The sequence below is a fragment of the Canis lupus genome, chromosome 17 (genome assembly GCF_003254725.2).
Source record: "Canis lupus dingo isolate Sandy chromosome 17, ASM325472v2, whole genome shotgun sequence".
Classification (NCBI taxonomy): Eukaryota; Metazoa; Chordata; class Mammalia; order Carnivora; family Canidae; genus Canis; species Canis lupus.
In genome coordinates, this window is record NC_064259.1 from 17,384,530 (window position 1) to 17,397,248 (window position 12,719).

Sequence of the window (12,719 nt, forward strand, 5' to 3'; positions counted from 1 at the left end):
TATAATTTTATCCTAGGATACATCAGTTCCATTCTGAGGTAGACACCCAACCAAAATGTGCCCTTTCAGGCCCTAACAGATGTACACCAGACACTACAGCACTATTCCTAATAGTTAAATATGGAAAACAACCCCCATGTTCATCAACAGAATAGATATATTGTAGTAGATTCACAAAATTGGAAAGTACATGACAAGAATAAACAATTGCAGTGTGCAACAACATGGATGAGTTTCAAGAACAAAATGCTGAGAGCAGGAACAGTTACAAAATAACATATACTGGATGACTCCATTTCTATAAATTTCAAAAATGGCCAAAATCAATGTGATATAAATTAAGATAGTGATTAACTTTGGAGAGGGTAGATGAGCACATGGAAAGCCTCCAGGTTGCCAGCAGTATTTTGTTTTTTGATGCAGGTGGTGGTTCTATGAGCTTTAGCTTTTATAAAGTCTTTGAGTTGTAAATTTGGTGCATTACTCTTCATGTATCTGATTTTTCAATAAAAAGTTTATACATATATGTATGTGTGTATGTGTGAGAGAGAGAGGGAGATGTATTAAGAGATTGAGCTGTATTGAACAGGTTTTATAAATGCAGTGAGTGTAAAAGAAGGATAATTTGCTGGTACCATATGCCATTCCTCCACAATAGCCAATCCATCATGTCTGAAAGAGCTCATAAAGTAATTCCAGAATTACACAGAGATTGTTGTGAAGTACAGAATCACAGTCAACACAATAAGACCTTTTTTTATTAAACAGCTATGCAAATATTTTGGGATCTGTTACTAAATAACTTTATCAATATAAATATGTTGAATCAAAATTTGCTGGGAAAAAAAAAAACACCTAGTTTTAATAATAAACACTATCCTATCTCAAATAGGTTGAAGACTCAGTTGGAAAGGAATGGGGTTTTTTTCCCCCTACCAAAGACACACACACACACACACAGTTTGCAGACTAGCCCTTGTACAGGGAGGGGCAAGGAGAGATTGAAGACAAAGACAGGCCACTCCAGATTGGTAGGTGGAAGATTTAATAAACAAGTGAACTTACCTATCAGGCTTTTCAGGTGCCACAGGACAAGCACCTACCCACCAGAATTTTGGAAGTTTATATAGTGACCTTAACTGGGTTTCATCTTATATCCCACCCCTATCACCTTAACAACACCTCACTCTCTCAAGGCCACTATCTTGACACTGGCTTATCATGTGAGAGTGGTGGGTGGAAGGTAGATTCCAAGAACAGGTGAAAGGAACCTCCAATTAGCTGGATCCAGCTTGCAGGTCAAATGGAGGTCATATCCTCTCAATGCCCTCCTCCAACCCTCCACACCTCCTGACCTGCTCTTACAATCTTAAAGGCCCTGCCCCCTCCAAAACGTGCCTTGAGCATCAGCAAGGGTTTCTACTACCCTGGAGCTGTTCCTTTGGCAGCTATATGGCTGCATTGGAGACAGATGCCACAGCAACAGTATAGACACATGCAAGAGAGAACACAAATTAAGATAATGATTCCCAAAATAAGTGACAATTTTTTCCATCAAGATCCCCATGATCCAAATCACTGACTTATTAAATCCCTTAGGCTGGGGGTGGTAGGACCATTCAGGGCATTCACCTGTGTCCTCGTGTGATTTAATAAAGATACATTAGCAGACTCATCAGGTGTGAACACATAACATTCGGTATAGATAATGGCCCAGGTGCCTATTTGGGAGGCACTACTAATGTCCAAGGCCATCCTATTTTGGAGGACTGCTTTTCTCATTAGAGCACTTCAATGTTCAGTGAAGATATGCTTTGTTAGCTACCATGTAAGCCTTGCAGAGTGAATTTAGTAAGGTCTTCCATGTGAACTATAATGTCCTCCAGGCCAGCAGAGGGAACAAAGATAGCAACCAAATAATCATACCAGTGGAATAAAGATTATGCTTACTTGGCCTTAAGAAGAGGGAGATTGGCAGCTTTAGGAATTTGTCCTGGTCATGCACACCACACATTGGCCTAGGGAGGCAGCACTGTTAGCCATGAGAGATGGACTGGGAGCAGGATATGCCAGACCAGGACCGCCCCCCAACCACCTTCTCCCTTCTTTTAATGGAGCTTGTCCCATTTTAAGTACAGTGTGTTTCAATATGACAACAGATCCCAAGGGAGGCTGAGCAGTTCACCCTCACCCAGGAGCATGAAATAATTTATCCATCCTGGTGGGATATTTTATTGCAAATTCCAGTAGATAATGCTTTTCCCAGGTATGTAGTGGGCTTGGTGTTCTCAGCAACATGGCACACTGATCCACAGTGAGACTAGGGCCCGGCTGCTTGCAGCAATTTCTACACCCTAATGGTGTTGGATGTCTCAGCAGTCTGGCATATGGAGCTATAGGCCCTACGAATTGATCATTCAAATGTATTGAAGCCTAGGACAGTATTTTAGTCCACTCAGCCAAGGTGGTTTTTCCTGTTAATAATTTAATCTGCCGTTTTAATATTTCATTCTTTATTTCTACTAATCTTGCTACTTGTAGGGCATAGAGATGGAACCTTCCTTCATTCAATGTCATGTTCTTTTGTCTAGTCTTGCACATCATGACCTTTGAAGTGTAAACTCCTATCACTGTCTATGCTATGAGGGTATCTGTCCACGGCACTTAGCTTCTCTAATCCCCTATTAGTGGCGGCCTGGTTTGCACCACAACAGGAAGAAGGTTTAGGCTGAGCCAGACACAGTGTTCATATAAACTAAGGCATATTTAGAACCCTCATTTGGAGGCAAGAAGCCAATATAACCAATTTGCCAGTCCCTTACCTGTTGAGAACTCTGGTGGATGGCCCCAGATTCCTTCAGCAGTCGCCTTGAGTGTTGTTTAGAAAACACAGGATGTGCTATTATTGCATTAACCAAATCACTGTATTTCAAAGGCATTTCAGCATCCTTGGCAATATGTCATCCCACCATCCTATCCCACTGCTACCGTAGCAGCTTACCCATACACCCAATCTACTGGAGGAACGGTCATGAGGGTTTGTACCCAGGCTAGCGCATCAGTTTCCAATAGCCACAGGGTAAAAGGCTAATAGCCAGTACGGTAAGAACCAATACATGGAAAACAGTGAGGACTGCCTCAGGCTCTTGCACACAAACCAAAATGTCTTAACATGTATCCTGAACCCACAAGGGCTTATTCATGATTATTTGTCCCTTAGCAACCCATTGCCCAAGGCATAGGGTTAATTCCTTTAAAATAGTCCATCTGTCAGGGAGAGATCAAAGAAAGAGACAGACCACTCCAGATTGGTAGGTGGCAAATTTAATAACCAAGGGAACTTACATATGAGATTCATCTTGGATGACTGTAAAATAAGTAAATTTCTGTGCCTCCCCAAGAGAATCCTTGAGGTTTATAAAGAGGCCTTAACTGGATTCAGTCACTTTAGTCCAGATGATCAACAACACCTTATTCTCTCAAGGCTACAGCCTTGAAACAGCCCCTAGTGTGGAAATGGTGGGTAAGACATACATTCCAAGCACAAGGAGGAAGAAAGGAGCCTCCCCCTGCCCAGGTCCAGTGGTCAACTAGTGGCCATGTCCTCTGGGTGACCTCTTCCAACACACACACACACACACATACACACACACACCTTCTTTTTCTTAGTAAGATTGAAGGATCAGAGAGGAATCAGAGAGATTACTGTTCATTTGTTTTGTTAAATTCTACACATGAGTGAAATTATATGGTGTTTGTCTTTGAGTTATTTCACTTTGCATGATACCTTCTAGACCCATCACATTGTTGCAAATGGCAAGACTTCATTTTTTTTTATGGCTGAGTAGCATTCCATTTTATACACACTCACACACACACACACATACGCATACATACACATCTTCTTTATCCACTCCTCTATGGATGGACACTTGGGTTGCTTCCATATCTTTGCTATTGTAAACTATGCTGCAATAAACATAGGGGTGTTTTTTTTTTTTTAATTAGAAAACATTTTTTGAATTAGAGCTTTGACTTCTTGTAGTAAATACCCAGTAGTGGAATTCCTATATCATACGGTGGTTCTATTTTTAAGTTTTTGACAAATGAACACAGTAAAAAAGACAAACAATAAAACAGACTCAAATATAGAGAATAAACTGGTGGTTGCCAGAGGAGAAGTGGGTATCGTATGGGTGAAATAGATGAAGGGGACTGAATACATTTATTGTGATGAACACCTAGTAGTGTAAAGAATTGTTCAATCATTATACTTATACCTGAAACTAATATATAACACTATGTTAATTATACTTGAAGCAAACAAACAAACAGACAGATCACTGACTATCCAAGCAGGCTCTTGGATGACCTGCATGGGACAAGTATGGGGCACAATTATACTGTCAGAGCCCTGCAGCCAAGTGTCTGATCTCCAGCATTGAATCCAGAAACCACATCTTATCCAAGAAGTTAGAGAAGACTGAACTTAAAGACATGAGTCAATTAACTAAAACCATAACAAACTGATATAGTACACTGATGCCATTATCATTAATTAATGAGAAAGTAAACTCTAAGCAAGTCAGAATGTTCTCATTGATCTGTCAGTATACACTCTCACTGTCCTAAATAGGAACGTGAGAAGTCAGGATATGCCCAGACTTTGGTAAGAGAAACGAATGGCTTAATTTTGATGACATTGGCATTGGACAGAGTACCTAATGGATCCATCTCCACTGTGGGATCAAAAACAGCTGGCTGTAGAATCAGACACTCATGCAGGCTCCTTCCCCTTGGAGTAAAAGAGAGAGAAACAGATAATTCTAATTAACTTTCTAAACTTCAGGCAGTTCAATCCTTGCTGCTTCCCTCATATGCTTCTAGACAATACCGTTGGTCAAGCCTGTTCACAATGTGTGAATTTCATTAGTTAAATCCTCTGTTTCCAGATTCTAGGGATATTTTCATCTAGGTCTCTATGAACTAACCTTAGGACTCTATCAGAATAGAAAAATATAATGCAGAGGAAAATACTCTATGTTTAATTAGTAATTGTATTAATATATGTGAAAACAGAAGTTTCTTAAGAATGATTATTGGAAGTCTAGTTTAAAAATAATGCAAAAGTGAAAACAGTAATGCAAAAGTGGATATCCAATAAAAGAATTCTCATAGGAAGAGATAAATGCTCTATACTTGCTTAAAACGAGTGGGTGTTTTGTTTTGTCCAAATTTACAAACTTGGAAGCTCCTGCAAGGAGAACTTGCACCAGCTCCAACAACGAGTCTGAGAGACATTAACCTGACACAGTTTACCATGAGACCTCCTCCTTCCAGAGGAACCAATGGATGCATTTTATCCTGTAAACTGATTAGAAGTTAACAGAAATGTTAAACCTAATTAAATATATAAGAAATCACCTTTAAAAAATCTACAAGGCAATGAAACCTGCAGAGAATAATATGGGAGATATCTATATTACTCAATTCATCCAGAAAAATAATCAGTAAATCATTAAATCATACAGATTATGGTCTGCTTAATGCTAAGTATTTGAATATTTATATCATTCATAGTAAATGATTGTTTGACATAACCCAATGGACATTTTGTACATTCTAGATACTGTATTATCATGCAAATATCACTGCACATTGGGGAGTGCTCTGGAATAAAAATCAGGACAGTGGTGTAAAGTCACACAGGCTGTCCACTACTTACTTCCAGGGGCATGATTGGCACAGACTATGAAGAGATCACACATATGGAGCCCCCAGGGGTCGTGCATGTGGCAGTCTTAAAATATTCTCAATCCGATGAGAAAGAAAAATTTATTTCATAAAGATTGGTATATGGCCACATTATGAAAATTTTAAAAAAAATTCAAAGTTACAATTTTATGAATTGACGGATGCCAGCATTACTACCTGTGACAATCCACCTGGAATATCATATATCACTGACCCCAAATCACATAGGACGCTAGCTAGAAGAGACATCATAGAATCCATATCTATCTGAGGACTCCTCGGTTTTCAATTATATTTTCCTGTAGACACAACTGTTTCTGAAATATCTTTGTTCTCCCTTCTATCCATATTTATAACCTCGATAGCTATATTTGTATTATTTATATGTCTTCCCAAATGTTTTTAATGCCTTCAATTTAACATCACTGAAAAAGGCATTATTGTGCTTTGTGCTGCTTTCTGATCATTAATGAAGACATTACACTTTAAAAAAAAGTCCACCCTTGTTAAACACATTTTTGCAACTTCAAATTGTATAAAGCCTAAAATATGAGTAATTTGAAGACATTGCCACATATTATTATCTTTGCTTACCATCTTTTACCTCATTTTCAGTTTTTGAGGCTGAATTTTTCTGGTTTGATTTGAATCAATTTTGCCAGCAAAGTCTCACTGATGTTATATCAATTACTGTAAGAGGAGAATATAGGATGAGCACCGTACATAATCCTCTCTATTCAGCTCTGAATTTAGTTATTCTAACAAGAATGCTATTTAGGGGGTGTGTGTGTGTGTGTGTGTGTGTGTGTGTGTGTGTGTGTGTCGAGGGATAGTGGTGTTGGGAGATGGAGGGTGCTTTTTAAAAATACACAATTCGCAAAAATAGATTTACTATTCTGGGAGAGACCAGAATTAAAGTAAGAAAGAAATGAGCTCTGGCTCTGATCATCATGTGAAATGACAGAAGAGAAAAATGTGGACATCAGAATGGTATTCCCCTTAGACCTAGGTAAGCATGGCCCTTGCTTCAGGGGGACTGGTGCTTTGAAGCTCCTCTCTTAAAATTTTCTAATTGCAACTCTGGTCCACACTTTGGTGGCTGGGACTAGCTGGAATTGGCAGTGCCCTGGAGTAGAGCACCCTGAGCCCTGACTGGGACCCACATGAGCCCCAGTCTGTTTCTCTCCTTTGGAGCATTCTAACATCTCTCTTTGTATGTACCCCTACACTGCAGGGTCAACCAGTTGCACAGATGTGCTTAGAGATTGTAGAATATGGGGTCATGCCATGGCTGGATCTCAGTCTAAGGAAGCTGACTTATTAAAATAATTGTTCTCATTTGTGGGCTTAGTATTTCTTTCACAGATTCATGAGAGACTGACCTAAAAGAATGGAGCTGACATGCTGATTTGGGGTGATGCAACTTGTTTATATAGACAAACATTTTGCAAAAGTAATAATATTTGCTGGGGCTGGCATACTCTAGGCAGCACCCTGCATGAAAATGCTTGGATGACTGGAAGTCCCTCTTAGAGAATTCTACACAAGTCACTGGAAACCCCATATTTTTTAAACAGATTTTAAGATAATCTGGCTATAGGGTATCTACATTTGATTTGAAATTATAACATGAAGTCTTGTCATTGATTGGTTATATAAAAAGGCATCTATCCATTTTCTTTTCTTTGAAGAAGTCTGGAAATGTCTAAACAGTTGACACCTAATAAGCAAGCTCAAGGGCAGATGTGTTTAATATCTATAATAAGTTGACCTTAAAAGGAAATCAAAAGGACATTTTAAAGTACATTATCTTCAGTAATCTGGGTGAGCCTCATCTAAGCAGTTGAAGGACCTTAAATACAAAAGGAAGATTTCCTTGACACAGAAGAAATTCTCCTCTAGACTGTAGCAGCAGCCTATGCCTGAGGGTTTCCAGTTTGCCCCCTACTCTATAGATTTTAGATTTATCAGTTCCCACAACCACATAGGCCAATTTCTCAAAATCTATCCATACATCCATTCATCCATCCATCCTCCTGGTTCTGTTTCTTGAATAGGAACCTCAGGGATACAAGTCAAATGTATCTCTCCAAAATGTTCAAATACATATTCTGACATTGAGTCTCCTTTGGCTAATGAGGAGGATACCTTGCCTTTACTTAGCCAGTCACTGTGCTCAGAAGAATTGGAATACATTGGTGGGTCACAGGCCCACCCTACAGCCAGGTGGGTAAGGCATATTCCACAATAGCATGAACAGAAAATCAGGAGAAATAATTCAGCAAAAAAAATATGGATTCTTTTATAGAGGAAAACGATGCTGGATAGACATTCACACTAAACATCCAACAAAGAGAACTTAGACACTTTCTGGGTTTCAGATCTGATGTTAATGGGTACCAAGCAGATTCAGGTTGAATAAAACTTATAAATATTTTGAGATCTTACCAACCTGGATTATTTGTTCTGGTAAGGTCAAATTTTCTGCCTAGAATGCAGTTTACTCATGTGTTAGATAACTTACAGTGGATACACTGGAGTCTTTCAATGCATCTCTTGGGTTTGTTTTGTTTTTTAACAAACCAGTGCAGAGCCATGATGCCTGAAGTTTACCTGCAGTTTTGCTAACACTGTTTTTCAGCATTTGGCTTTATTTTCTATTTCCCTCATTAACACATAGACCTTTGCTGTCTCATATCTGCACTGTGTTTTCTATTGCTCTTGAACCTGTCAGGACCAGCACCTGGCAAATTTGCACTGTATTGGTGGGCTTGATCCTGACCACAGGGGAGTTACACTAACTAGCTAGGAAATGAAGAATCGGGGTTAGGGTAGGGGGAGGAGTGAGGGGAGAGAAGGAGAGTGCAGAAATACAGCATGACTGAGGATCCATCTGGACTTGAGTTTGGCATTGAAGACACTACTGACCTAAATGCAGTGTAGTCCCAGAAATGAAGAGACTTCCCAGGCACTGTGTTCCAGGGGTCAGGTTTTATCAAAAAGGGAGGTACTAGGGCCAGAGGAACCAGCAGGCCCCAAGGCCTGAGTAGGAGCTTGGGTTTTAGTTGAACTCTGTCCAGTGGGTCAAATTGGTTATGGAAAAGCTGAAAGCTTAATGTCTATTCTGGGTGAAATCAGAATGATCAAAGATTCCATCCTCCCATGTGGGATTGTGAAGTGCTCAGCCTGGCTGAAAAACAGTGTGTGAGACAAGTATGGAAAGAAAGGCTGAAGTCAAACCATGAAGGACTCTAGCTATCACTCATAATAATACAGGTGAGGAAAGAGGGACAACCTTCTTAATCCAGGAAGAAACGTGAGAAAATAGATGTTTTTTAGATTGTTTAGTGTCTCTGTTAGGGATACAGCCTGGAACCAGGAGGAGCTTGCAGAACATTCTAATAAATGCAGCTTGAAATCGAAACAAATAGTCGTTACCATTCATTTGGGATTTGTGCTACTTTACAATGCTCAAAGAATCCTTTCAAAAATATGGGATCATAATGGAAAAATAATGGGAAAATTGAAATATATTATGAAAGCATCAGAAACATGCACAGATTTTCAGCACAGTAATGCTAGTGCAGTTATATGTATTGATTCCTCATTCAAATACAATTAAGCTTTGAAATCAACTGCATATGGATTCAGACAGTTGAAAATGATATATTTCTTCAGTACTTAATAGATGTCCAAACTGTGTCTAAGAATGATAGAAAAATGGGTGAGTAAATTGTTCTATTTTACCGTGCGGCTAAATTAACTCTTCCTGATTTCGTCTGTCTGTAGTTTGTATTCCCCTTTACAAGTTTTCACTGCTTCCTCACTCTGCTAATCTCTGTGGATCTTCAAGCTATTCCACTGTACAGATGAGAAAAAATGAGTCCAGAGATGGCAAGTCATTTATCCCACATATCATTTGCTCTTTAGTGGTAGAGCTGCAGAAAGCTCGGACCTCAGCACTGTTCAGTACGAAATGAGCAGTTGGTCTGGGAGGTAACCATGAGCTCAGGAGGAGGCAAATCAAGGGGGAAATGAATAAGTCAAGACGGACGGGTAATGAGCACCGGAGCTAAGGGGGAACAACGGGCTTATCTAGGTTTAGAAATGGGCAGAATGGACTATTCAGACTCTGCCTATTTTTTCCCCCCTACATTCAGTGTACTTTCTAGCCAGGACAGATAGCGAGGCTCAAAGTCCCCAAGGGTGGAAGCAGTTCCCCTTTGCTCTGGTCACTCAGCACCAAGTCCTGTTCAGATTTCATAGATCAGTGCTACCTACCTGGAAGGAGGAATGGGGCATCATCAGAGGAGCCAATGCAGCAGTGTGGCTGCCTCTTATCCCATTTGGTTGGAGAGCGGGGACATCAGCTTGCAGAATATCAATCAATCAATCAATCAATCAGTCAATCAAATATCAAATAGTCAGGGCTTCCACTGTAGTTGTGTGGGTTAGGCCCTACAGATTGTCCAGCTGATGGCTGGAGAGGATAATAGCCTATCTGTGCTCTCCCCAAGCCAGGCTTGCCCTGCACAGCTGTGTCTTCCCTCTTTCTAATATGCACAAAGATACCATCTGGGCTTAAAGTGACCCTGATAGAAGGTAATTCCTGTAAGAGGCCTGGCCATAGTCTCCCATAGCACTGGCTCCCGTATGCCTCGATCACATGTAGTGTGTCAGTGTTCTGTGAGCAAGAAAGAAAATAGGAAATAATCAGATGGGTAAAGCAAGGATTCAAATCTATCAAAAAACACATTAGCCTTTTAGAAAAAAAGGTTTACTCATTTTACTGAAAAAAATCTAAAAGTATATATGGTGAAGTCATTTATATCACACAGAGACCCAGTGGGAAGACCAAGAGAAGACAAAAATGTAGCTCAGTGTCCTTATCAACTTTCTTTGCACCCTGAGGTTGAGGTTACCAAAACACTTTATAGGTTCTAGAACCTGAGGTCATTGTAGCTGGTCCTTCTACCTACCCTTCTGAAACTACCTATTCTCATTTGTATCATCCACTCAGTATCTCTCTCTTTCTCTCTCTTCTTGGTCACTTTGCACCAGCTAATTCTTAGCTCTGGCATCATTCCTGGACACTACTTAATGGATTGAATATGGACTAATATCTCAGGCCTACAAAGCACCTCCATTTCTTTCCTGCATCCAGCCAGTATTCCCAGAATCCCTGCAAAAGACAGAGCACTGGCTCTGCCCTTCTTTTTTTTTTTTTTTTTTTAAAGATTTTATTTATCTATTCATGAGAGACACACAGAGAGAGGCAGAGACATAGGAAGAGGGAGAAGCAGGCTCCCTGTGAGGAGTCTGATGCAGACTCGATCCCAGAATCCCGGGATCACGACCTGAGCCAAAAGCAGATGCTCAACCACTGAGCCATCCAGGGTGCCCCTGGCTCTGCCCTTTTGAGTGTGGATGCATACAGTGAACATTGTCCCACTGGAGGCAACTAGACTTGACCCAGATTAGATGTCTGAAGGTACATTTTGAGCAAACATTTTTTATACTTGGAAAAATGGTAAGCTGCCATCATGGGAATAAGATTACTAAAATGGAAGGACAGCAACAGAATATTTCAGAGGAAAAGCTCCCCATCAAACTAAAGCCCTCCCTTCCTCACCTCACCTGTGAGATTTGGCCACCCGTGTGTGTGGACTATGAATGGTAATTATTTGAATGAGTGTGCACGGTTTGTGGGAGTCAATAAATGTCCACTTCGGTACACCTTGTCAGTTGCAATTTGCATCAAACCCTCCTTTCTCATCACAGGCTGATCTAGGTTGAGAGGTAAGGAGAGGCTAAGGAATATCCAAGATTAATTAGCAAGTGTTTGAATGGAAGATGCTGTGAGCCAAGGGCAAGAGGTACATGAATGGGAGTCAAGAAATCAATTGAGTGAAATCAACAAGACATGTAATTAAATGAAAGACAGACTTCAGGACAGATGCCTGGGATGGTCTGACTTAATTCTAGGGAAAGATAGTCAGGCTTAAAGCTAAAATTTAAAGGGCAGAAAACAGGCCTGCCCACTCACTTGGTGCCTTGCCTTGTTAGACATGTGAGCTCAGGTGGTAATAATAGCAAAGTGACACTTGTTACCTCCCAGGTAGTTTTAAATGCTTTGCATACTCTAACTCTCATATCATATAGCTGGTACCATTATTTTCCTCTCCATATTAAAGATTGGAAAATTGTGGTACAAAGTGGTTAAGTAAGTTTATCTAAGATCACCCCACAAGTAAGTTGGCATAGTTAGCATTTGGCTCCAAAGCATATGGTCTCTCAACTACTATGCTACATTCCCAAATTAGGAGGCATGTCTTTCTCCTTTGAAAAACATGAGAAATATATCAGATAGAGAGAGCTAACAAAGTGAGAGTCCCAAAGAAGCTGCCACAAGGAAATGAAAGTAGGCAGAAGTCAAACTGAACTATGGATAATGTCTTGAGGGATACTGCCCCCCACACCCTTAAAATTCATTCTCTCTGCTCTTTCTTTTTTCTTCTTTTTTTCTTTTTCTCTCTGCTCTTTCTGCCTGGAGTAACACCACCGATGCCTTGTCCAGGTGAAACCTCATAATCTCTGTTTTCGTTTACATTTTAGTTGGGCCCAGCATGAATGATAAGGTTCAACCATCCTAATAGGATCTCCTTACTCAGAGAAGGACTTGGCATCAAGAAAGAGATTCTGTAAGGGGTGGGCAGAGTACCAGAGAATGCAGAAAGACCAGGAAGAAAGAGGGAGGATCCTAGTTATAAAGTCTGTACAATAAAGAAAGTAGAAGCTTTTTTTTCTTTTAAATTGGAGTCATGACACTGTGAGTCCAGAAATAAATTGACTTACATCCTGAAATACACAGAATGAATCCCCAGATGGAGAAACAGTGATATCTATGTTGGAAATGCAAAGGAGAAAGTATACGTTTGCGTGTAATGATTTTCCATAATTAGTAT